General features: G+C 43.6%; 1 pseudogene; it reads right to left on the bottom strand.

Moving 5' to 3' along the window:
* Positions 1-277: 277 nt before the first annotated feature.
* Positions 278-27,958, bottom strand: part of LOC146831391 (tRNA (guanine(10)-N(2))-methyltransferase TRMT11 pseudogene) — a 63,094-nt pseudogene continuing 35,413 nt past the window's right edge.

Below are 27,958 nucleotides of genomic sequence, written 5' to 3'. Positions count from 1 at the left end.
CTTAAAAAACCCACCGCTGATGCGAACGACCCTAACAACTACCGTCCCATCACTAACCTACCCTTTCTTGCGAAAATCACAGAAAAATGTGTAGCGAAACAACTCTCTCGCCATATCAAGGACAATGATCTTCTGAACAACTTCCAGTCCGGCTTCATTCAAAACTGCAGCACTGAAACAGCCCTGCTGCTAGTGTTTGATGACGCACTGCGGATACTCGATTCAGGGGAGTCTTTTTTTTTTTTTTTTTTTTTTTTTTTTTTTAAACACCTAAGTAAAACTCAAAAGATTTATTTACAATAAAATAGTTTATGAACAAAAGAGTAAAAAACAAGCTGTCCTGCGAAGCGAGTTTCATTTTTGGTCCAGCTATTTTTAAGATTTGAAAAGTGGGGCAAGTCGTTGACCAAATGCTATCTCAATACAGTACATGTTATCACAGCGGCCTGCGAGACCAAGAAAAAGGAATACAGCTAAATGAGATGATGTGCTATTTCAAATGGGATGGAATCACAGTTCCTCTCCTTCCCTGATGTATAATGTCTGTTTGGGATGTATGCTCTTGATTAGTAACAGTTTCCATAGGTTTAGTGGTGGCTTTGGCGATTCTCCCTCTGGACGTAAACGATTTCTGTCTGCAGCATTCAGTTCAAAGGCGAAACAGTCTCTTTAGAGAATTTATGAAACTCCAGTTATTCATTTGCTTAGGTGTGGTTTTCTCGCTCTTCTTTCGCGATCCTCTTAGTTACACCACTGAAATACTTCTCCCGGAATGAGTTGTGACCTTTATATTGCTGGTATTGGTAATCCGTGAGGTGGGCATGCTGGTCTTCATCCTCGAATTCCTTTACTTTCTCCATTGTTATCAAACGCCTGGATGTGTGACTGGAAAGTGTCTGTTCACAGTTGCTAATAAGCTTCAAGCAAGGGTGCCGCGGTATAATCTCTTCTGTGTATTCTGGTCTGTAGACGGGTAGCCAGTAGACTAATCTTCCACCTCTGGTAAGATACTCCGCAGAAAAATGTAAAAGGTCAGAAAAAATGTCGCTCAGGTGGTAATTTGACGAGACAGGGATGTGGCTGTCCTGACATGTTTCTGTTTTTATAATTTCTTTTTGTGAACCTGTTTTTCTTGTTGCCTCCCTTATTCCGTATGGGGGATCTGTGATGATTGCATCGAACCACATGTTTCTCCTCCATATGGATTTAGAAGCATCCGAAACAAATACATCAAGGTAGTACTTTTCTAATCCATACTGGCGAAGATTGGCTCGGATATTTTCATCTGGTCCTCTCCATTTCTGGTTTTTCCGACTTGCTTTTCCTATTCCATGGACAGTGTTGTAATCAATATCTGTGCCGCATACGTAGGCTCCAAAGTGTGCTGAGGACAGGAGAAGGCCACCTGTTCCGACAAATGGATCATACACCAGATGATTCTCTTTCACCTTTGCATGATTTGCCATAATGAAAGCAAGGCATGCGTCCATGCTTGTGTTTCCAATAAAGTGCCTCTTTTTAACACTGTAAGAATTTATAAGCTCTCGCTGTCCGTCAGCGATCCATCGGCCAAAGAAGACATCCAGTGGCTGGTCTGGAATATTATTGGGGTCAAGGCCATAGTCTTCAAGAAGAAAGAAGATGTGGTCAGCAGTCTTCAAATTTACTTTCCCCTTCAATGGAAGAAATGCTAAATCTTCTATCTTTGAAATCTTTTCACTCTGGGTCAGTGTTTTATTAAATGTATGGATGTTTATTTCCAAGACAACAAAGTTAGTTCCCTACCCCCCATCATGTACAGAAGCCATCATTCGTCCCCCGGAGAGCACTTTAGAACTAACACAAAAATACGTTTGCCTTGTGATAAAAACGAACAACACCCCATCCCCACCCACCCACCCCAACAGAACTCCCCCCTCCCTGCACCCCTGCATGAGCCCAAACAGCCCCCCCAATGTGCAGTGTGCCTGTCGCCCCATATATAGTTAGACTAACTAAACCCCCTAGAGGAGGAGGGAGAACCCCCAATAGACCCAACACAACCTCCATAGGAGGGGAACTTACAAGAACTGACGCAGAATCAAAAGTGGCAACATTTTCGTCCAGAGTGAGGCCCAATATTAGATCCTCAGTCCCGATCCAGCGTGCCGTCTCCCCCCGCCGCCCCCCCCCCGCCCCCCCGATCACGATCCCCGGGCAGAGTATCCAGCCAGTCCCCGGCCGCTTCAGGACGATCAAAGAAGTGAGTGCGACCATCCACCTCCACCCGCAGCTTGGCCGGGAAAAGCATAGCGTATTTGAGGTTTAGGTCCCGAAGACGGCGTTTGACGCCTAGAAAGCTCAGTCTTTGCTTCTGGACCGCTGGGGTGAAATCAGGATAAAAATTAACCTCCATATTGTCGAGCTTGACCGGTCCATGCAGTCTGGAGGCTTGCAGGATAGCGTCTCTATCCCGAAAATTGAAAATCCGGGCGATGAGAGGTCTCGGAGGGGCTCCGACCTTCGGCCTTCCCCCGGGAACCCTGTGGGCCCTTTCCACAGCGAAGAATTTGCTCAGCCCCCGTGGCTGGAGATGGGTAGCAATCAGGTCCTCCACAAAGAGATCCACCGCCGCCTCCTCGCGTCCCTCGGGCACCCCAATAATGCGGACGTTGTTCCTCCGTGCCCGACTCTCGGAGTCCTCCAGGCGTCGATCCATCAGCGCACTCGCCTGACTAAGCCGTCGCACCTCTGTTTGCAAGGCCGCCACATCTGTCGTTAGGCCCGATGCGGTGTGGGCCAAAGAATCTACTCGGTCGTTGGTTTTGGAAAGATCGGCCCTCACCAGGCCAACATCCACAAGGACCGAGTCAATCTTCTGCGCCAGTGTATCAAACCGCTGGCCCACCGAGGCCTTCATCTCGGCAATGGCGCCCATGACATCTCGCAGAGTCAGATCTGCGGGCAGGTCTGGGGCATCAGGAGGGCTCTCAGGGGACTTGCGCGGTCCATCTGGAGATCCCTTCTGGAGGGTATAGCGGTCCATACTGTTGGCCTGATGGACGGCGCCACGCCGGGTCGATTTGGTCTTTGCCCGGTCTCCATCTTGTTTCGTGGCCATGGCCACCAGTCTCCCAGTCGCACCAGCCACGTCGTGTAGGGCAGGAAAGCAGGGCCACGAGCTCCGGGGGGGCCCCCTCAGAGCAGTGGGGTGGATCACAGCCGGCAGGCAGGCAGAATCTCCCAGCAAGGCCACACCACACCAACACCAAGGGCTCCGCGACCCAACCTCGCAGAAACGACAAGGTGGTGCGAAAGCGAAAGCGAAAGTGCGGGGTACGCGAGTCGCCAGGCCCTGCCTGCCGCTGTTGTTCACTTTGTCACTGGATCACCCCACAGCGCAAATCCGGGGTCTGGCGAGGGGAAGGCCGCAAACCTCAATCGGTGCTCACTCCGGTGTCCGAGGTCCGATTCGGAAGCGGAAAACGGGTGCCACCTCAGCTCGGGTTCACCAACATAGTCCCCTCATCCAGGACAGGATAATTTCAGGATAATCGTAGGAGGTTGCGGAGGTCCTCGGGAGCCTCGCACCTACGCGGCCATCTTGGTTGCGCGCTAGGCTCCTCCCCCCGATTCAGGGGAGTCTTGTCTTCTAATTCTTCTTGACCTTTCTGCAGCCTTTGACACTGTCAATCACAATACTCTCCTTAACTTAACACTCTGCAACAGAGAATGGGCATGGAGGGCACTGTGCTCAAATGGTTTGCCTCCTTCCTCTCTGATAGATCCCAAATGATCAAAATAGCGAACAGTCTTTCATCTCCTTTAGCGGTCGGTCAAGGTGTCCCTCAAGGCTCTATACTTGCACCCACACTGTTCAATCTCTATTTAGAACCGTTGGGAAATCTCCTGAGTAAATCCGGGATCCACTATCATCTATATGAGGACGATACTCAAATCTACCTCAAGGTGGCCTCCACTCACGATCTCTCCCTCCTTAGCTCTACTCTCGACTCCATTCAAAACTGGATGTTAACTCATCAACTGGTCCTGAATACCTCCAAAACTGAATTCCTCCTCCTCTCCTCCTCACTCTCTCCTCCCCAGTGCAATCATGGATGGATCAGATTAATCTACTGAACAATAAACCCATCATTGTCGAGAGCGCAAAATCCCTTGGCGTCATACTCGACAAAAAACTCAATCTACTCTCCCACATCGATTCCATTGCAAAGTCTGCTCGATACCAACTGCGCCTTCTTTGGGGGATTTGTCGCTTCTTCCCGGAGCACGACCTTAAAACCCTGGTCCAATCGCTGGTTCTCTCCAGATTTGACTACTGCAATTCTCTTCTTACTGGCCTCCCCAAATCCCACCTGTCCCCCCTGAAGCCTGTTCTCCATTCAGCAGCTCGCTTCATATATGGGGCCAAAAGAAGCGACCACATCACACCCATTTTATCCACCCTCCGTTGGCTTCCCATAGAGGCAAGATCTATCTACAAGACTGCCTGTATCACCCACAAAGCCTTGCACTCATCCTCCCCTCACTACCTGGTGGATAAACTGAAACTCTCTGGTGGCTCGAGACCATCACGGAATGCAGAAAATGTATTGCTTGAACCTCCCACTTTCAAGAAGGAAAGATCGATGGCCCAATCCTTTTCAGGAAACGCGGTGAGAATTTGGAACTCACTTCCGCCTCAGCTCCGGACCACCACCTCTTCCCAGGCCTTCAAAACTGACCTCAAATCTCTCCTCCTTCAAAGACACTTCCAAATTTAATTCACGCCCTATATTTTCTGAAGGAAGTCCTTCCATTATAGGAAATTCTGTTCTCCATGCCTATAGAAGTGCCTTCTCAGTGTGTTTTGTGTTAGGAGTGTCCGCCATATATTGCAGTATTATACTTTTACTTTCGCTTTTGTAACTTGCACACATGTCACTTTCTCCTTTTGTAACGTATCGTATGCTAGCTCTTGTATTTTGTTTGCTTTTGATACATGCACCACGGCCACCACTGCCTCATGTAACGTAACTTTTGTTTTAGTGTTCTGAGTGTCGGCCATTTATTGCAATTTTTTTTTCTTTTTACCTCTACGTGTACTTTGTATGCTCTTGTAACCTGCACACAGCACTTTTTCCGTTTGTAACGTATCGTTTGCTACCTCTTGTATTTTGTTTGCCCTTGATACTTGCACAATTGTTACTATTGCCTCATGTAACGTACCATTTGATTTTGTAACATGCTCACTTGTATTTTTGCTCCGTATGTATCATTACTGCTGCTATTGTGAAGCGCTCTGACACCTTCGGGTAAAGTCCGCGCTATATAAAAACGCATGAAATAAATAAATAAATAAAAAACTCATAGGGATATTAGACATACCCCTGATTGTAAACTTGAGGGGAGGAGTTGGCCTAACGGCTAGGGCGGTCGACCTCGAATCTGGGGAACTGGGTTTCAGTCTCGACAAGGATGCAGCAACATCCTGTGATTCTGGACAAATCACTTAATCTCCCCGTGCCTAACAAAAATGAATGTGTCCTCATGTAACGCAACTGGTGCTATGTAAAGCGCTCTGATACCAGATACTGGGTCAAGTTCGTGCTATATAAAACTCTGTAAAAAAAACAAAAAAACTGCCCTCTATGAGGGCCTTGTTTCTGAAACCTAGGATGTTGAGGAACTGAGATCCTAAAAGCCAAGAGGAAACTGCTGACCACAGATAAACTCCACTGAAACGATTGAGCTCAGTAGAACCTGTCACGAAGAATGCATCTGAACTGATTTGGGGTAAAACTGCCTTTACCTTTTCGTATCTTTTAGCGTTCCATAACTTCCACATCGCAAAGGAGTCTCATTCAAATGAGAACTACTGAATGCAGAGAGATTCATGGCCGCAAGAAGCTCATGAACAGTTGAAGCTTACTGCTTTGGCAGCAGCACGTCAATGGGCGCTATTTTGCCCGAGATTCAACATATACAAGATGAAGTACCTGCAAAGTTCAACCTCGCCTTGACAGACATTGCATTTTAGTTACACCTATTCGACCCATTGCTTCCTTGACTCCTTAACACCATACAACCAAACCAAAAGTCTTCACACCAGAACTTTGACATCCTCTGGCCAAAGGTACCAACAAAGGTTTGGCTAGACTAGCATTATAGCGCAGTGCGTCAGATCTAATGGGAATATTTACAAGGAAATGGCAGCGCACTGAGCTGCGGCAAAATTTGCAGCACAGCCCTCTGCCATTTCCAAAACGCAGGATGCGCCATATTTACAATACGGCGCACCCCTGTGTTTTCCCTAGTGCTAAAAATAGCTGCCTAGTGCCAACACAGACACCCTTGACTGCGTTGCAGGGAGTGATTGTTTATGTGCAGAAAGGTGTCCCTTCCTGCACATAAACAATCAATAATGGTGATGTATTACTTCTATGTGTGATGCATGCAGCAGTACACATAGAAGTTACAACTCGCCATTATTTAATGACTGTTTATGTGCGGGAAGGGACACCTTCCTGCACATCAACAATCTTTAATGGAGTTTTGCTCTTTCTTTGTGTGCTGCACAATGCAGCACACACAGAAAAAGCAAAAAGGAGGAGGAATAAAAGATTTCTCCTAGTTGTGCTATTCTAACGTCTGCTATAACATGGTGTGTTTTTTTTGGAGCGGCCTCAGATTTACACATCTTTGTAAATCTGGGACTGCATCAAAAAGCAGGGGGTGTTGCGGTGGAACACCAACAGCAACACCCATTGCACGCCGCTTTCACGCTGTGTGAAAAGGTAACATATCTGTAAAGTGGTGTTAAGTCAAAAAAAGTGGCTTAACGCTTTCTTGTAAATATGGAGCAGGGCACTGCGCCACAGGAACGTCGGTAAAAGCGACGCTCCTGTGACACAATCCCCTTTTACATTTGCCCCTATGTCTTCTTGGGCACTGTTTACTGGTTGAATCTCCAACCTGCCTGTGTATCTGGGTAACCATGGATGAGTAAAAAGGTGGGGTCGCACTGCCGAAGAAAATCTAATATTGTGGGAATATTTTACACAAGAAGGGTTTATATGGGAAATCTTTGACAGAACACAACATTTTAGGCATATATATCTGTATAATATAATTCTTTAGTATTATATTGTCATCATCTATATAATTTTCATCTCAACAGCTGCCTTCTGATGTCCTTTCCGTTTTACTCAGCAGTGTAACGCCATATGATGAGTGTCTCTAACAAACTGCCCTGAATCTCCCATATCTCACTAATATCCATAGACTGAATTGGGCGCCCCTGAAGGGCGGGGCGCCTGTGCGCCTGCAGGGGCCTACGTGGTGCTAGAACGTGCCTGCTGCCGCTGCGCGCGCCACGGCCACTCTGAGAGCGGACACTGTGCTTTATGCCGGCGCTGCTTCAACGTCAACGTCACAGACCGTCTTCACTTTCTTTGCTACCGGGACGTAGGGAGGTAGCGTCGGCGCATCCTCGCAACCGTCCCAAGTTTTAGATAACATACTCCACCCTTGACATTTTACTTCTCTGATGAAAAATCCTGGCTTTTCATGGGCTCTACAATATCCATTGATGCAGAAAACAGTTTAACAACTGTTGTGGCTGACTGGGGATAAAAGGCATTGCATTTATTTTGTGTTTGTTCATTAAGCACTTATTGCAAAAACCATTCTGAGCGCAGCAGACGTTCCTCCCGCTCCTTGGCCAGGCACAGCATGGATCCACGCTTGCTACAAATGACTCCTGGCAGGCTCCCTCCAGCGTGATGCCCTGCACTCTGTTATTGCACCGAGAACGACTGTGGGCTGTACCCTTCATTCCTCTGAAATAAGGTGCAGCCCCACAGAATGAGCAGACTGGTGCTTTCGGTTCTATTGTTTATCATGTGTCGCCTGGGCCTCAGTTCAGAGAGGAGTATTTACAGATGCTGCTCATCAGTGCTTGTATTCGCTCGGTTATTGTTCCATCTGAAAAATTGTATGGATTTGTCGCTTTTAGATTTAGTTTATATTTGCAGACTTTAGTTTTAGTTCAAATTGCTCTTTAGCTCCTTCAAAATGTGTCATTTGTATACCGGACTCTTGTCAAGACTGATGACGTCGCAAGGAGGAAGCAGGGTTTCGATGTTGCACCGCCAGTAATGAATTCCCTCATGTCACATTTTGAGATAGTCACCCTCAACCATACCTAAGTACTCTATCCAGGAGACGAACTACCTTCATTGCATGTTGTCCCCACCATCTTAATCAATGCTTGAACCTTGTACGTCCCTGTCCAACGGCTGCTTTTGTCCTGGTCGCAGCTACCAATGCAATGTTTGAACCTAATTACTGTAACTGTAACTTGCTGTATCCTTTTGTCATGCTACTGTTGTAAATCGCTCTGATGCCTTTGGGTCATGTCAGCCCTATATAAAATTGCAAATAAATAAATAAATAAAAGAAACATTTTGCAGCTGGCAAGTGTCAGACCCTGTTTGGGGGGGCACATGGCAGGCAGTATTACTCGGCCACAATACAGTGTTGGTTGAGATTGTTTGACACGTGTGTCCTGGAGCCAGTCCTGCTATAGCTCTGCATCCTCACGACACGACTTACTACGGTACACATGGAGCAAGCAGTGTTCGATAAGTCATTCCACCAAACTCTGTTAGCCAGAAGTGTAGAATTACATGATGTGGTGTGCACGTGGATGTACCATGTGTGTATCTGCTGTGGGGCAGGGGTAAGCAGTTCTGCTACGAAAAAGGCTAGTGTAGGTAATCTAGCCTCCTGTTCTTTGTTGTTGACCACCAGGCATGGCTCCATGAAGTTATCTCAGTCAGTGTACTCTAGTAGTTGCGTTGGAAATATCTTTTTCCTTTGGTTCAAAGAGCTGGTGTGATCAGTGAAGTGCAATAAAGGTAGAGTCTGCCAAGTAAATCTGTATCTTTCTCCACAGTTATCTCTGAATCGGGCAGTCTTTAATCAGCGGTTGACACTGCAGATCAGACATGACCTCTCCTGAGCCGGATTTGACTCAGCAGCCAGAGAGGGAAACCAGGAGACCATGGGTACTTCACGGGTATTATCGGCATTCTTCTCTCTTTCCTCTACTCTCTCTGGTTCTCTCCTCACACCTAGCTCTGCAGCTGAATTCTCTTCAACGGGCACCCAGACACCAAATGTTCTTGGCAGACTCAGAGTTCTCACAGCAAAACTTGCAGAAACTAGGCGATGTCCCCTCACCTTTGTAAGACTATCTATTGGCAATGCCCATTGTGGAAAAGAGAGTGTGCAGTAATGCAGCTCCAACTGGACCACAGTGGGGAAGTTTGGGACCCTCTTTTATATGATGTTTTCAGACGGGGATGTGGATCTACTATCAGGTTTAGAAACTGGTTTGTCATGGTTTTTCATAGCTTCTTTTTCCTGAGCAGTGAAGAAAGGTTCTTTGTGCAAGGTGATGGCTCTTCACAGCAGTAGTGCTGATGCTGGCAGGAGTACCCACAACATGAACACACTATTTGTGAAGCTCTGCACCTGAATCTAATCAACCTTCCAGGATAGGTAATTGAAAGGAAAACCGGGCACCCTTAAATTACCCCAGAACAAACCTCTTCTCTAGCAACCGTCTCTACTGATTCACCCCGTCCCCCCACCATTTATAAAATGTCAGTTTGTGCTTAGGACAGACTAAGCAAATATCCATTGGTGAAATGATCACATAGAGATTCTAAAGGCAGGTCCTGCCTCCATCCCTCTGTGTCAAGAGTTACACCCTCTTCCTTAGGAATGCTGGCAATCATCTCAGTGTCTGCGGGTTGTTTTACAACCCATCCATCTTATGACATGTCCAACCTGGAGCAATACAGAATGGATCCCACTCGTTACAACATATATAGACGGACAAAAACAACATGACCCCTGTTACCATACACCCTACATGCACATGCACTCGACATTTGCAGAGGAATGTCAGTGCACAATCTAATTGTGACACATGAATGAAAGGTCCCTGAGATGGCCTGTAGTTATTGCACTTAGATCCCTGAACAGGTAAAAAAAGACTATTCAACTACTGATCATTCAAAAAACTGTACACTGTCCTGTATAGGGTCAGTGACACAGACAATAGGTTCATGCCCAGCTAAGGGAACGCTTCTTTGTGATATTAGAACCAGTCTCTGTGTCTCAATGTCAATTTCAGGCTTAGGCCTTCCATGCACATGCAGGATTTTGTATGTTTTGAGGCCAAAATTAAGTCAGGATACTAGATTCAAGAAGATCTTTAGTGTGTCTTCATTGCTAAGAGTTTACTGAGCAGGATTGACATAGGAAATATAGCTTCAATTTTTCAGAAACATATTTCCTTTTGCCCTTGGGAAAGGGCAATTTTAAGGCAATGTGATCAAGGTGCAGTGAGATGGCTTGCTCACTCTACTTGTTTGCTTATTTAAAACAAATGTGTTGCACCCTTACTCACTCCTCCAATTTCAGATGTTCGTCTTCTTTTCCCAAGCTTTCTGATGGCAGACTGGGCAGAGGCCTCTGGTCTCTTGTGCTGTCTCTGATGCTGGTGCACATTTGCACCCCTTCCCTTCATGGCTTTCTGGGCTTTTCTGGGCATTCCAGGCTCCCTGGAATGATTGGGGAAAGGGCCACAGGTCAGGTGGGTTGGGGCACAAGCCACACCGGTCCCTAAGCCGGCCCCTTCTACACCACTACCCCATCCCCCCACGCCGCGCCTGCATGCTCCAGGGTGGACAGACTGAGGTTCGGGCCAGTGCTGCAACTGAGGTCAATACAGGCCAGTGCCACAGGAGCTGGATGGAGGGGACCCTTTTAGCAAGGTGTGGCATTATGGGGCAAAGCAGGACAGCAAAGCAAAGGAGGGCATGATGCGGGGAGTCTTCCAACTGTTACAGCCTCCTCTCGATGACGTGGCCACACATCTTGTTTGCCCTTCAAGGGCTGCCTGGATCCGCCACTGCCTGCTGCCTGCTCACACCTTGACTCCAGTGCCCTCGGCAGCCCGGATCCCACCTCCTGGCTCTCTGGCTCTTGGTCGATAGTCGATGCACCCTCCAAGGCAACTCCGTGTTCACTTCTCCGAGGTGTCACTCCCCCTGTCACTCTGTCACAGCTGTGACACACTACCAGACATACAAGAAATAATACTGTTGGGCTACAGGCAGAAAATTAAGAATGTATTTCTATTTGTTTGCTTTCGACTTTGGTACTGCATAAATACTTTACACATTATCCAATGTTAAGCATCTCTGCTCTGTGCCATAGTTACCAGGAGTTGGGCTCAGGTTTTAAGGTTTAAGGTTTCTCCATTAAAAGGGTTGTGATTGTTCCTTGAAGTGGGTAGTCACCAACCCCAAACAATATTCCAATTTCGTACATGTTGCAACATAACCTATAGCACAGTATCAACACAGGTACACTACATTTATTGAAATAAAAAACACAAAAACATGTCAAAGTATCAATATGTATGTTTTGGAAAATGTTTATTCATCAAGCCATCTACCCCACCTGTGTTTTAATTTACCTTTGTAGCCATTGGTCCTTTCCCTCACACTATCAGATGTGGAGTGGGTACGACGGCCACCACCATAGTTTTGAAGGGGTCAATCGCTTCTCAGTTTTGAGCGGACTTGAAGGAGTTGACTGACGCCCAACTACGGAGGCTGCTGTTAATTCTGCCACAACTGATTTGTTTGAACCAATTGTGATAGCCTGTGTAAGTGACGAACAGAAGGTAACCTTACTATCTGATCAACCAGAGGCTGTTAAAAATAAAGGAACCAGGATTGCCTTCTGGAACGTAGCTGGTCTCCGTTCCAAGACTGATAATCCCATATGGATTGACTATATTAAGGACATAGACATATTATGTCTGCAAGAGACCTGGTCCCTGGAAGCCATCCATATCACCGGCTACAGAACTTTTCATCAACCTGCTAGTCCCTCCATTTCAGGGAGAAATAAAGGTGGCCTGATTATCTATTTATCCAACCTGATGGAGACTTTGTCAGTAAAAATGGTGGGCCAATGTAACTACTATCAGATAATTCTAATCCGGGTGACTCCCATGGTGGAGATGCTCATCGTTAACATGTATAATAGTATTGAGAAAGGTCTAGTTAACGGTATGATAAATACTCTTATTAAGGATTTAGGGGCTTTGCTAGTTTCATCCCCAAGGGATTCCATTATCATTTGGGGAGGTGATTTCAACCACCACCTCTGTAAATATTTTTTGAGTGGCTGTGGTGATCAGGAAAAATATAAATCAGAATATCAACCACATTTTGATCATAATAGCGGGGGTGATTCATTCAATGAAATGATGGCATCATTCGATCTTGGTTTTGTTAATTTGCTCTGTAGACCCCCGGTGGAGTTCAGCTCGACGTATGTGGGGAGAGGGTTTAGTACGCTGATTGACTTCGTTACCGTTACCAACTCCCACTCCAGCTGGTTAACCGATTTTGCCACACATACACTTGGGGTGAGTGATCATCTCCCACTGAGTTTTAGCATACAGCTCCCCTGTAAATCAGTCCGTACTCCGGTGGAGAAACTGGCCTGGACTACCAACTGCACCCTAAATAGAACGAATGGGTATGCCCTTAGATGGTCAAAGTGTAATCAAGAAGTGATGAACAGGAACATAATTAAACAAGCATTAACTTCCATCAATGTTTGCCTTCAGGACGAAGTATCTCATTTAGACATTCTGGATTATTTTGCTATAATTACAAAGACTATTAAAGATGACCTACAACGTCCTTTTAAAGAGGGGAAAGTAGCTAGAAAAGGGTGGTTTGATTCAGCCTGTACTAAGGCCCATACTGCTTTAAAGATTGCCTTAGGGAAAACTCCGAGGAATCAAACTGAAATCATTTATCTTAGACGTGTGTACAACCAGGCTAGGAAGGCTCGTAAATGCGCGATTAAGAACGATGCGTGGGAATGTTTATATAATGCGTCTTTGGAAAAGGATTGCTCTGCCTTTTGGCTGGCGGTCAAGGCACCTTTCTTTACTACAGGGGAAACTGATAGAATGGAAGTGGCCATCACAGAAGATTCCTGGGTAGACTTTTTCGCCGAGGTTTATAATCCAGGAGGGAAAGACAAATTGGTAGATATGAAGTTTATTACCCAGGGCCAAATGGCGGGAGATTTCGTTCCGATTAAGTTAGACGCTACCGTTAATGAAATCTTTGACGCAATCACCCAGAGCAAAGGTAACAAAGCGCCAGGCGCAGATGGCGTTCCAATTGATCTATTCAAAATCCAGCCGGGGCTCTGGTCGCCTCTACTTACGCGTGTACTAGAGGCTAGCTGTGCGCGGGGCTTTATTGATACCTGGGCAGACTCTATAATCATACCAATATTTAAAAAAGGGGACCGGGATAAACCCTCTTGTTATCGTCCCATATCCCTTCTGGATTCTTTTTTGAAAGTCACCGGGCGAGTTATTCTGAATCGTTTACAACTATGGGCCGCTGAGTCCAACATTTTATCGCCGGTTCAATACGGCTTTCGTAAGGGCTGCGGTACCGTGGAACAGGTTCTTAATTTTACGTCATTATTTGGTAAATATACCCAGGCCAAAGAAGGTAAACTCTTTGTAGTGTTCGTTGACCTAAGTGCTGCTTTCGATTGTGTCATTCACAATCGACTGTGGCAGATCTTGAGCGACATGAAGGTTGACGAAGTACTTATTTCCTTCCTAAGACAGTTGTATGCCGGTGCCAGGGCGAAGGTTAGATACGGTTTAAATGGTGAATGCACTAAGCCTTTTCATGTAAAAAGGGGCGTGAGACAAGGGTGTGTACTCGCCCCACTCCTGTTTAACCTGTATATTAACGATCTAGAAAATGTTTTAGTTGCCGCAGTACGCGACTCCCCTCAGGCCAATCAGCACCAAATCGCGTCCCTCCTATACGCTGATGATGCAGTGATTATGTCCCGGACGCAAAGAGGTCTCCAAACTGCTCTGGACACTTACTTAAACTTTATGGACAACAGGGGGTTAAAACTCAATGTTTCCAAATCATTTGTAATGTCCTGTGGTAGTAGCAAGAAAAGAGTGTGCCGCTTGTTTGCTGGGAAGGAGGAACTTGCCCCAACTAAAATATTCTCTTACCTGGGCATAGTCCTCGAGGAAAAGGGGTCCTGGGGGCCAGCCATCAGAAATAGGACATTGTCTTTCAAGAAAGCCACTGCTGCACTTATGACTTTCTCGAAAAAGTTGGGGAAGAGACCACCTGCGTTACTGTTAAAAATTTATCAAGCCAAGTGCATCAGTATAGCCATATATGGGGCAGGTTTTTGGGGGATCAATAACAATTCTTCCTCTATACAAAAGGTAGAGAATGCATTCTTGAGATTCATCCTGGCAACCCCTGTTAGTTCCCCTGTTTTTAACTGCCATGCAGAGTTAGGTATGCGTTATGTGAGTGACCTGATTAGCATACAACCAGTTCTGCTATGGTTTAGGGTATGGACCTTGCCAGACCTAACGTTAAATAGAGATATCCTCAAGGATTGCATGGGATTGGATAGGGCACTCAGGATACCCTGGTTGAAGTATATTTGTCAATTCACAAGGGATCTTGGTAGACCCGAGTTTTATCTTCAACCAGAGTCTCTGTGCGGGATAACAAGAAAGGCTCTGAAGGAGCTATGTTGGTCTCACGTTGAATCACTTAGACTAGGCGTTGAATTTAACAAGAACCTTGTTTTGCAACATCAACGTATACTGGTCTCCTATAACATTCAGCCTTATTTAACCTGGTGTCAGGTGGGCTTTGACCGTTTTTTACTAACTAGGCTAAGGTTCGACGTTTTCTTCCGATTAGTATCCTTCCCCGCAGTTAATGATTGGGCGAGAAAACTTTGTAATTGCCCGTGTGATAATCTGTCTACCCAATCAACCTTGCATGTAATTTGTTTCTGTAAATTTTACTCGATGGAAAGATCAAGATGGATCAAGCCATTTAAAAAAAAACATGGTTCATGGAGACATTGTCGCCCCGCTTTATTGTTTTTAGTATCTTTACAGGATGAATATTGTGTGTCAATAATGCTGGGCTTTTTAAAAAGTATTTTAAGGAAAAGGAAAAGTTTAATCAATTTTTAGGTAATTTATGTATGTCCTGATTAACAAAATTTTTACTGCGGTTTACTTTTTGTCCATGTATGAATATGTTACTTTTATGATTTCATGAATTTTGAATTCGAATAAAGTATTAACTAACTAACTATCTTGCATTCATTTAGCCACACTATCTTGCATTCATTTAGCCACCTATGAATACATGTATGTCTGTGTGAGTGTTGTCTGTTACTTAATATATGCCTCTGTGTGTAAATGCACTTAGTGTGTTGCCTTTAGGCTCGGAAATCTGCAAGTGTATTGCATGTGAATTTATGTTTTGTGTTTCTTGGTTGGTGTTAATGGGTGCTGAATTTATGTTTCTAGCTGCCTTTGGGTGCATGGATGCCAGCCCTGTGGTCATCTCTATACCTTGAAAGGAGCTGCTGTCTGTTTTGATGGCTGTTCCACAAATGCTAACTTTTTTTCTTTTTTAGGAACCAACTCCCAAAGCGTGAGTTGGTATCTGAAAAACTAAAAAGTAATGAGTTCTCTACCGGGGTGGGGAGTAATTATTGTTTTTTTTCCAGGTAAAACCTGGTGCTGATGGACAGGAAAAAAGGTCATTTTATCATCCACCATAAATAGGTTGGGAGTTGTTATGCCCTAGCTGTGACGGCCCCTACTCTGAGGGTGGAAGCTTTCCGTCAACAGAGCCAACGGGGTTTCTGTCAACAGAAAGCTTATGGTCCACCCATCTCTATATGAGGCCGGAGGATCGCGAGTTTGATAGGCAGGGCACTCTGTTGCATTTGTGATTGAGTTCCTCATAAGACAAACTGTAAATTGGTCCCTAGGACACTTCTTCAGCATCCCCAGCACCTGGCTATATGAGGCTCTCCCCCTTCCCACGTGCTGATGCAGTATCCTGGGCTCATCAACTATCAAGCTCTCCCCTGACACATTTCTTTGTTGCCTGATCATGTAATCCTCACCCATGTCCCTTTGACGCTCTGGCCCATCTTGCTCTTGACCACCTTGATGCTTATGCCATTGATGAAGCAGAAAACTGCTGATTCCCTTGGTTGACACATAAAAAGGATTTTGGCACTTTTGAGAGAAACATGACAAGCGTAGACAATTTTTGTTTACTATACTTTGGAGAATCTTGAGAGATAGATCATACATTTTTTAGTTACTGCATCGTAAAAGAATGCAGAAGAGTGTAGGTTAGACGAAAATGCTCATTTTAATAATATAGATTTGCGTTATACTAAATTTCTTTTGGGAGTTTTATATAGCGCAAACTTGACTCGAAGGTATCAGAGCGCCTTACATGAGCACCAGTTGCGTTACACAAGGACACATTCATTTTAATTAGGCACGGGGAGATTACGTGATTTGCCCAGAATCACAGGATGTTGAGCGTCATTGCCGAGACTTCCCCAGATTTGAGATCAACTGCCCTAGCCATTAGGCCACATCCACTCCCCCTGAATTGCAATGGGATATTAATTTAACATGGAACAGAAATGTGAAAGTGATGACTCACGTGTTATTAAGGTTTATTAACCGTTTCTCCATTAAACAATAATATGTGTGATAGATTTAATGAGACAAATGCAATTTTGGTGACATCACATGTATTTCAGGAGTTGTGGTTTAAAACCCGATGTTTTGCATACATGAAAAATGTGCACCAAGTGAGAAAAGAGAAACAGGTGCTACACGTTTAAACGTTCTAAATGTCTAGAAATTTTAAGAGAATAATCTAACTGTATGTACTAATGAGAATTTCTAGAAATAACATTTATTATTCATGGTGTAAAGTAATTTCACATGTTGATACTTTGAAAATGTAATAATGTTTACACTTGCAATTTACAATGACATTAACCTTCTTTCAGAGAGAAATCAAGCCAAAGCAATAGTTTGAATATCATACTCCTTATTGAAAATGTATACTTCAATAATTTTATACTTTGCTTTTCAAAATGAATTGAAACTATGTTGTCTTCCGAGCATCCTCATTCATACATGAGGACTGTTTGACACAATTTTTTGTTACTGTGAGAACATCTGCTTGAGAAACTGTCCTTTCGACTTCGCTCATGTGCCTTTTTCTAAAGGATTTTTGTTTAAGAGTAATTCCTACCAGATGGCCTGACAGTTACGTAATTTGTACCACCTAAAATTTTACGAAATGTATCTTCCTTATGATGCATGACAATCACCTTATATGAACTGACCAATGGACTGAGTGGTCTGACCAGATGAGTGGACACAGGAGATGCCACCCCGGAACTTTTGGATTAATAGACATGTGTGACTTGATCCGAGACTCCTCTCCTTCTCCTTCAGAGATCTTGCTCTTTTGGGGATTGAGACACACCATCTTGCGGACTCTTCTGGCTGACGCATACGCTGTGTGCGCTATTTCTGGACTTTTTTCCTGCATTGGAGAGTACTATGAGCTAATAAGGTTCATGTCCCATCCTGAACTTTTTCTTTCAAATCTTGCTAATTGATGGCTCAAAGAAAATTAATTTGTTAATCGTTTACCCTTAGATTCAAATGCCTTATATTGATGTATTTACTCTTTAATTTTACTGATAAACTAAATCATCCTAAAATCTTGTTACTGGCTCTGTATTTGTCATTTTCCATTATTGGTTGTGCATTCCAACTTGAGTATTATTGAGAGATGGAAATTTAAGTAGAGAGATCTCTGGTGAACTGGTCCTAATGCTACTTATCTGCATAGCTTTAACTGCATTATTGGTTTGTATGATTCTACCCGACTAAAATCTTGAGGCGATTTGGTCTAATTGTGATAATTTTGTATTTGTATAGCAGAGTGTTGAGGGTCATATACATGAATCTGATTACTAGTCTGTAGGTCAGTTATTCGGATTACTAGTCGGTGGGTGAATTATCGAATTCCTGGTCCTCAGTGGATAATTGGATTTGGTCCCCTTTATTTAACCCCTCTCAGCACGGTTCAAAGATCCATTGGGGGACAGAGTAAATGACGCTGATATGTAATATAAAAAGCTAAAAGTGAAACAGAATAAATGGGCCCAGTGGCACTAAAGCAGTTATATCTGGTAGCAGAGGATGGCTTATCCGTCTGGTGAAGTTAAGATATAAGGGGGTCTCTACTGAGCTCCCTATCGAAATTCCCTGTCTAAAGATTGCCCATTGCAGCTCAAGCTCAAAGCTCATGTCTGGTTGGAGGAGACCAAGTGCTGGTGCCAATGGAGCAGTACGACGAAGAAGGTTTGAAGCAGTGGTGTGAGTATTAATAGGGTTGCGCATTGCAAATGTTTAAAGCTTAGATTGTCGTATTGTGTAAAGGCTATATGAGGTTAGGCGAAGTGGTCAGAGTCCATGTTTGAGTGATGTGCTTTGTGCAGAAGAGTTGAAGATGTTATTGGGTCTTCTGTGACCTAAGATCTCTGGATACATACCTACAGGTGGTTTCAGTATGGCATATGCTGAGTACGTTCAATCAAAGAAAAAGATCTCTACCTGTACAAATCTAGTCATGCAAATAGTCACTGAAAATAAGAACACAAACAACTCGGGCCAAAATAGTGATCAAAAACACACATAAATAGACTATGTGTCAGCCGTTTGCTGAGCGCTGTTATTTCTCTTTTAAAGACTTGGGAGCGCTGTTTTTGGATGTAGGCCCGCTGTTATTCTCATATTGGATTCGTCTGAATCCACGTTCGAGAGTGCAACTTTACTGTCGCTGATACTCATCGCCTCGCCAAGGGACCCCCTTACCCGCCACGCCGGAACGTCTCACCCGTTCCACTACCGTCTGCTTAAATTGGGGATTCCTGATTCTCTAATTGATACCCAGTGGGATCTATCTCCACGAGCAAGTGATTTATATTAGTGGCAGACTCCCCTTAGACTGTATTATCTACCGATTCAGGCCGCTGCATCTATTTTTGTGACCTAGCAACGTTCGTGTTTGTACTAGCCCTTCTGGATCCGATTATTGTATCAGCTTGTCCTTTGAGGTACGTCCCACCACTAATTCAGTAGGTTCATGAGCCTTAAAGAAGGTGAGACCTATATAGGGGGTCTAACACTGAAACGCGAGTCGGCGCTGGATGAACAAGTTGGAGCTTTTGATTGAAAAATCCCCCAAATTATGAGAAATGTCCATCTTCTCACTTAGATAAACTGTATTTATTATTTGATTGTTTAACTGTTTTTTCATGTTTCTAAATCCGTATTGCCTAATGTGTCTGATTATTTTTCTGGTAAAGTGAATATACCTTCTGTACAATTCTTGAAATTTTGGGGGACACGCTCATCTGTATACAAACATCTTATTGTTGAATGTCTGATATTGTGTGATGTGTGTTTATGAATCAGAATGTATGATGTCAATGAATGAATGTTTTGTGGGATGTGCTATGTGAATATTTTATCTATATATGTGTCCTAGTAAATCTTATTGGATATAGTGATTATTTACAATAATAACGTTTTTGATAATTTCTATTAATGTGTGTTTTTGATCACTATTTTGGCCCAAATTGTTTGTGTTCTCACTATCAATGACTATTTGCATGAATTGATTTGTACAGGTAGAGATCATTTTCTTTGATTGTGCTTCTGATTTCCCATGCTGTTCTCTACCTATATCCGATTAAGAGGACCCTCTCTGTTATGAGTGGATATGCTGAGTAAGTTGTCTTATGTGTTTCAAAGATGCTGTTCGTAAGATGTCGTCGGCAGTACCACCAAGGAAAGGATTTTTTTTTTCTGTGAGTGAGGGTTACGGTTGTTACAACTGTTTTTAGTGCACAGGGAACATATTGCATCAGCCTGAATGAGATTGCTCTGGTTGAGGTCCCATTTGAAGTGAGTGTAACAGTAGAGTGTATTAGAGTAGGTGGTTAGATTTCTTGTGTGAAAGGATCTATTATTTCTTTAGAGGAACAGACAGATTTGTTTAATTAAGCTTGCAATTGTGTGAATTTTTGCTTACAGACAATGCACTGAAAGATTGTAAGGGATGAGTAGGAGCTGGAATTGGTTGTACGAGAACTAAATAAGAAAGAGTAGGAAAATTTACTCGAAGAGGGGCTATTTGTAAAGGAAAACCTTTTATAATTTGGAAAAATGTTAATTCTAAAATAAAATTCTAAAGAGTTTGATGCAGGGGGATGCACCTATTCCCACCCGGTGGAAGAGTACCCATCCCACCCGAGGGGTACACTATTATTATGTATGATCCAAGAGAGAGGATGTCACTCATGTATATGGATTGAAAATTGGATGAAGTACAATGAAAATGATGGACCCTTAGCTTTTCCACAATATTGGTAGTTTAATATCAGAATCCTTGAATATATACAAAATGAAACCTTCTCCTAGACAAATGCAGTTTGAGGCGCTTAGTGAATGGGAGCATGTAGCCCATCAAAAGGAGAAACAGAAATGTTAGGGAAGGTACAAGAATACTCTAAACCGATCTGTTGAGGCTAGGTGGGATGCTCAGCAGAGGGCTTGGAGAATAGACATAGCAGAAGGAACTGGAATGTACACTGTGATAGCGGCAGAAAAGGTAGATGGAGGGAAGCTAAGGAAAAGAAAAAACATCTTGAAGAGTCAAAGACTCTAGATCCTGCTAGCGCTAGTGATCATGTATTTAATTACAGATTTTTGGATGAGTTCTTACTGAATCATCCACCACCTTATAACGAAAACCAGTCCCTGAATTGAACAAACTCTTACTTGGGAATAGTTCCAGATGCACCTGCTGTGCCCATAGATCCATTTTCACGTACTCCTTTTACACCAGTGGGAGAGACTATAGGAATATTTGATGTGAATAATCAGAATGTATAAATGCACCAGATGCTTTGACTGTCACTGTGACTATTGGTCCTTTATATCAATATGGGAATACAGAGAAAAATGTACACACATTGGCTGTCCCTACTGGGATACATGGTTCATTCTTCACTTCTGCAAACATGAGATCGAGAAAGCCTTCTCAGATGCCTTTATTCTCAACTCCAGCTGATGTTCCACGTGGAGCCAACACGGGTTCAAATGTGCATTCTATTCGCTTAAATTCTTCCAAAGGAAGGGCGGGACAGATCCAAACATTTTATGTACCTGAGACTGGTACGGTAACTCCACCAAGGGTCACACAGAGTACTTCAGGAAGTAATCTTCTGTTGGGAACACCAGATTCCGATGTTTCCCTTCGCCATTCCACACCCATTGCAGGGACGGAAGGTCTGTTAGGGAATGCTACAGAGGGACAAACTGGTCCTACTTCTCAAGAAATTGATGATTGGCTTAAATGCATAGCTACTCCTGCAAGTGACAGGAGTTAAAGGAACAGCCACTTCGGAGATAAGAAAAGATAGGTCCATTGATGTTGCAAGACTTATTGTGGAATTGGAGAAAATGATTATAGGAACCATAAGCCCTCTGAGGAGAGTCACATATGAGGATGATGAATTATTGTTTGTCTGCAAAGACATTACCAGACGTGCTCGAAACACTCATGAAAAATTATCTGAATTGACACAAAAATATAGAGCAGATATACAAAGGTAAAGAAAACATTGCAAAAATCACATAGAATAGATTTCAGTGACAAGGATATCGAATACATGAGACCTTCAGGAATGAGATTACAGATGAAAGATTTACTGGCTATCCTCAGGAAATGAGGAGAGTTACAGAAATGGGGAGGTCGATGGGCCAAAAAGAAGGAAACAAAGAGGGTCACTATGCAAATGTTTCTGGCTATCGAGGATAATGGAAGCAAGGGAGTGAGGATGCTTCCTATGAGAGAGGTACCAGGGGGAGGATATGTGCATGTCCCTTGGACCAGACTGGACATACTGTCCCTTACCAATGATTTCCAAAATTGAGACACAATCCTCTTGAATGATACAAACAAGTTGAGCAGGTTGTGAAGGTTTCAAAGGTTTTTGAAGGATTTAGATACCTTATTTGACATTGTGATCCCGAGTGATGTGAGGGCGAATGAAAAATTGCTTTTGATTGGACATGATCGGAACTAGCAAGGGATGCTCGTACAGGTGCACCATCTCCTGACGTGATGAAAAAATATAACCAAGCCATTGTTTATTTGAAAGTAAAAAATTCTCCTAAAGAGATTGATTGGGTGAAGATTGACAGGATGACACAGGTGCTGAAAGATACAGTCCATGCTTATTATGAAATGCTTTGCAGGCATTCAAACAGTACAGTGGGATGAAAAATGCATCTGAAAAAGATATGAGATAGTTTGTTTATCCGCTTTTTGTACAGATTGAGACCTGAGATTAGCAGCATGATTCAGCAGCATTTAATCTGTTGGCAGAATCAACCCATAGAAGAAATACTTTGTTATGCAAAATATTGTGAAGATGAGATTAACTCGAAAACACAAGAACCTCAAAGAGAAATTGATGATTGCTCAAATTAAAGCGCTTCAGAAAGGTCAAGGTGGAACAAGTGTTGATTCCATGTTTATTGTGCAAGGAGGTTACCAGCAACCCCCGCAGTGGCGAGGAGTAAGCGGAGGACAATAGCAGAGTATGCAGCCACAAGGTAGAGGTCGAGATGTTTCAATTGATGCATTGAAAACAACCAATCCGTGTCACATTTGTGGCACGTTGGAGCAGTGGATGCGTGAATGTCGATTCAATCTGATTAATTAAGGAAATGAGGGACAGATTCAGAATGTTGGTAATGCACAATCAAGACAAAGATATCAAATTCAAAATGTACCTCAAGCCATGACACCTCAAATGAATGGTTAGGTTCAGAAAGACAGTTCAAATAAAGGATGTCACACAGATGCAGGGTCTAAAGCAGATCAGAATGTGTCCCAGCAATATTCTTTTATCCAACTAGATGACCCAGACCCAGACCTGTCACAATGACGGTGCCCGAGAGGGGAGGAGAAATGCATGCTTGGCGCATCCTCAGAGGTAGACCAGAGTGGTCCCTATGTGGATGACATGTTGAATGTGACTACTATCTCATTTCTTGTTGACACTGGTGCTATCCGTTCCACTGTGAGAACAGGGGAGTTCCAAACCTACCCCTCAATGTAGAAAGAATCCAAGTTTTAGGAATTGCAAACCGGTTGATGTCAAATCCAGTTACAAAACCTATTCCTGTGAAAATTGGTTCCTTTGAGGATATACACAAATTTGTTGTATGCGATTGAAGTCCAATGAGCTTATTGGGATAAGTCTTGTTGTGTTAATTAAATTGCTCAATCTATTGCACACCAAAGGGAATAGAGTTCCACACAAATGATGAGGATGTTGTCTTTATATTGGCTAAACAGAAAACAGAAAGTGCAGAGTTATTTCCTTTGTTAACAAGAGATTACTTGCCGCTAGAAGTAAGAGACACAGTATTTCACAGGACTAGAATTTTACAGTAAAAGACATTGGTCTGATTTAGGGTGTGGCTCAAGTAAAAATTACTGTAAAGCCCAATGCTGAATTTCCACGAATCCCACAACCAACAAAATTTGAGTCCAGAAACCATTGCGGGAATCACTCTGTGGTAAATAAAATATTACGCTCTCAGACTTTTATATTATCAATAAGATCATGCATAAAGCAAGAGGCTGAGTCTGTGGTATCAGATTCATAAAGGGCTTTATTCCAATAACTCGAGTCAAAGGGAGAATATTTCCATCACCAAAAAGGATCTGGACGGGGCTGAAAAGTATTCTCAATATTCTCAAAACATTATTCACAGAGTACAGTATATATACATTTCTCAATTGTACGTAAGCAAGAGAGCAAGAGAGAATGAGATAAGAGCATGTGGGCGTGTAAGTAGGCGTGAAGGTGGGCGTCCATGTGGGCGTCCACTTGATGATAATGGGTAAATTGTCATGTGTGGGTGGATACCTGGAAATGATTTCGCAATGTCAGCAGAAATACTTGGCAGAGATGCGCGCGCAGCAGCATGACGTGTGATAGACGTGCAACTAGAGGGAGAAAGGGACTTGACATAGCTCTACATGTGGAGACAAAAGTCTGGGGTTATGTCAACCTAATCCCAAATCATATCTAATATCCTATGTTTAAAGAACTGTGTTATCCACAAGGAAGGACTCTCGGACAGAATCTATTCTATACTGACTGTGTGTGCGTGCACAAGCGTCTAAGTGTCTATATGAGATGCGAGGGGCAGAAAACTTTCCATGGCAACAGGGCTATGAATTACTTGCATGAGAACAGAGAAGCCAAACCCTTTGCTTGGGAGCTAAAGGAAATGTTTACCTAAACTACTAGACAGGAATGCATCGGCTGAAGAGCAAAGTAGATAATTCGAAGGTGAAATACAGCTTCTTGGCAGGCAGGCGAAACTGGCCGAGGCAGGCACCGTTAGCTGCACAGGAAATAGGACAAAGTTCATGGATACAGATGCGAGCTCAAGCTGAAGCTTGTCAGAGATAGAGAGCAGGGAAAGGCTTTGAGGACAGAATCGGGCCTACTCGCCTGAACTGTAAAAATGGAGTAACTGAGCCATATAAAGTCGGTGGCTTTTCATACTTAGGAAGCGAATATCCAGCCCATTCATGGCGGATCTGACAGAGGACATGTTGACGGTGGACGCACATGTGTTTGCGTCATCAAAACTGGAACTGGAGGGAACATACATGTACTTGTGACATGCACATAGAACCGTTGGGGTCCAAGATAGGGGACATAACTGACCAGGAAAATCCACATTTCCACATTCCCTCCTTGTCCCCTACTTGCCCTTCAAGAGATATCAATCTTCATCAATCCATTGATCTGTTCATATAGCATCATTTGTTCTTCTTTCTTCTTCCGTGATCTTGAATGAAATCTTGGTGGTGGAATACACGATGTGGCACACAGACCACAGATCGCTGGTCCACATTGTAGACATAGACAGCAACTGAATAGTATGAGAAGGCCAATACCTAGGAAGGATAAAACTCTCCATCCCCAGGCTGATATCACACTCCAAAACCAACTGGACCAAGTCCAAGTGCCTGGGTTCTGGTGTATCTGGTTTACAATCTTATGAAGGCGAGTTATGGCTTTATATACAGATGGCGAATTTTCTGGTATGAAAAATGCAACAGCTTGATTTGATGACCCTACAAGCTCCGCCCCTATCGGCCAGGATAACGTCAAGGACAAGACTATTTTGAAGCACAACAATCCGCATAGCAGACTGCTCTTCTGTTAAATTGCCTAAGGCGGAAATAGTTTCGTTCACTACTGCTTCAAGGGTTCTGGTTAATCTACGTATCAACTTACTATTGGTAACTGTACCTATATAGGGAAAGAAACCTTTATTGAAATCTGTGTATTTTTCCCATGCTGCTTCAGTGTAATCGACAATTGGGAGATCTCTCTGCTGTCTATTGTGTACTAAATGAGTATTTCTATGATAATCAGGAGGAGCTAGGAAAACAGGTGGTAGGAGGAATGCTATGTAACAGGTACCATCCCAATCTAGAGGTAAACGTATATATGCGGTCTGGCCACATATAAAGTAGGAATGACGAGAAGCTCTAAATGTAGACTTGCCTTGATCACTGAATTTTATTACAGTGGTGCATTTACTATGGCCCATGTGTATGGAGCCATTCTTTCTTATACATAATTCCCCTTTTACTGGGAATACGGACATGGCGGGCAAGATTGGTGTAGCTTCACATTCAACGTTCAGGATCATGAGGTTAAGTGTAAAATTACCTAATCCATATACTTCATTTCTTAGATCAGTTCCTGTTCTTTTTGGAAAGTCCCTCCTTGTTAGGGTAGCAGACTTTAAGCAAAACTAAGTTCAGGTTTCCCCATACCCAGTTGTCTTGATAAACTGCGGAATTCGAATCTAGGGAATTAATCAAACTAAACCATGCTCCACAGGAGCCATTGTGTGTGAACGGATAGAGAAAGAGGGGCAAAACTCCCTTATAGTTCTGATAGGGGGGGGGAGTCGGCCACAGACCCAGCAGTCTGTAGCATTGCTAGTCTGATGTGAATGGTGCAACATCTGAATAAAGGTATTGTTGCGTAAGGCAAGTCGATATGATAGCTCATAGGATGGCAGATCACTAAATGTGTGCTTTATGGTATCATTAGTGGAGGAGTATAAGAGTGAGGCAATAGGAGGAAAAATAGCATGTAGTATTAAGCTGATACATATTATCATGATGCACATAAGAGATTGAAAAATTACAGTCACTATACATCTATTTGCTTCTTATCTAGCTCTCTTATTTTTGCTTTATGTTATTGTCCAAGATCTTATGCGAGCCAGAATACATGTTCAACCGCTTCACCACCTAGTGGACTTAATTGATCAAACGGGTTCTGACTTCTTGGATCACAATTTAGCTTTGTGGAAACTTCTGGGCATTCTCCTCTAGAAAATGTTGTTCAAAATCCAAAATCCAAGTTCAAAGTTTTTTTTTCCTTTGTAAAAGAGTGGTGAAGGTGCAATCATCCTTTCCGCCTTTTGACTTTAACGGCCGTCCCCGTGGTCCAGAGCACTGACTTTGGCGCCTTCCATCCAGGAGCGATGGAGTATTCTTTGACCTGGGTGTTGTCAGGCAAGGCGGCAGCAACCTGCGAACAACAAGAGAGTAGTGCAGACATCAAGGAAGCCAGGTAATCTGTCAGCATGTTACTGTCAACATAAGTAATCTTTTAGGCATTGTAGTGCCCACATATTTTGGTGGTCTACCAAAGACCACTTCATAGGGAGATAAGCCTGTTCTAGAATGAGCTACCATTCGCATGTAAAAGAGGGCAACCGGCAGGGCTACCATCCAGTCTATACCTTTGTCTGCGCAAAATTTTAATGTCTGATTATGTCTTTCTACAAGGCCTGCTGCTTCAGGATGTCGCACACAATGGAATTTCCAGGTATACCCTAACAGAAGGGACACCTGCTTCATTAGTACCAGGACATATTTGTAACCTCTACATCTGTTTATTTGGATATAATCCATTTGGAGCACTTCAAAAGGGTGGTCAGGTGGATGGAATCCACCTTGTTCCATCGGAATGCCTTTACCTGTATTGAATTGGCAACAGATCATACATGTTCTGACCTTTTGTTTCGCTGCTGCACGCAGGTGCTTGTTGAACCATATATTCTGTAAGCTATCTATCATTGCTTTCTCTCCTAAGTGTGCAGGACTATGTGTGGTATTTATAATCACTTGTACCCTTGAATCAGAAAGAAACTATGTGGATTTGCCCTTATTCATCCAACCCTGATCAGTCAGCACCCCTCCTTGTTCCGACCATTTCTTTAATTCGTCTAGAGTAGCATGTGTCTGAATGTCTTGTACATCCCTGGAAGGATCCCTAACTGTCATGGCTTTGGACAGTGATAGTATCTGTGATTTTGTCATGTCTAGTGGGGTCTGAGCTGTCTGTTTAGCAGTTCGGTCTGCCAGATCATTGCCTTGGGAAATGGTATCTGTGGCTCTAGTATGTGCTTTACATTTTAGGATAGCTATGGCTGTTGGTAAATGTATTGCTTCCAGTAGGGCTTGAATATGGGGGCCATGCTGTATCTTGGCCCCATGAGAGGTCAAGAAACCTCTTTCTCGCCAGAGAATCGGTGTAAATGTTTACTCTCAGGTGCTTAGCTCTTATGCACGCTTGTGTCAGGGCGATGAGCTCTGCTGCTTGTGCTGACAATATGTCTATTCTTTTAGTCTCTATTATTACAGTATCAGCAGTCACTGCATATGCTGCCACTAATTCTCCCGCCCCTGTCCTCATGCATGAGCCGTCAACATATAGTGTTAGGTCGGGGTCTGGGAGTGCAACATCTGTCAAG

Source organism: Triturus cristatus, chromosome 5_1 (assembly GCF_964204655.1).
Source record: "Triturus cristatus chromosome 5_1, aTriCri1.1, whole genome shotgun sequence".
Classification (NCBI taxonomy): domain Eukaryota; kingdom Metazoa; phylum Chordata; class Amphibia; order Caudata; family Salamandridae; genus Triturus; species Triturus cristatus.
Note: the sequence above shows the minus strand (reverse complement) of the source record. Positions and strands in the feature narration are given on the sequence as shown.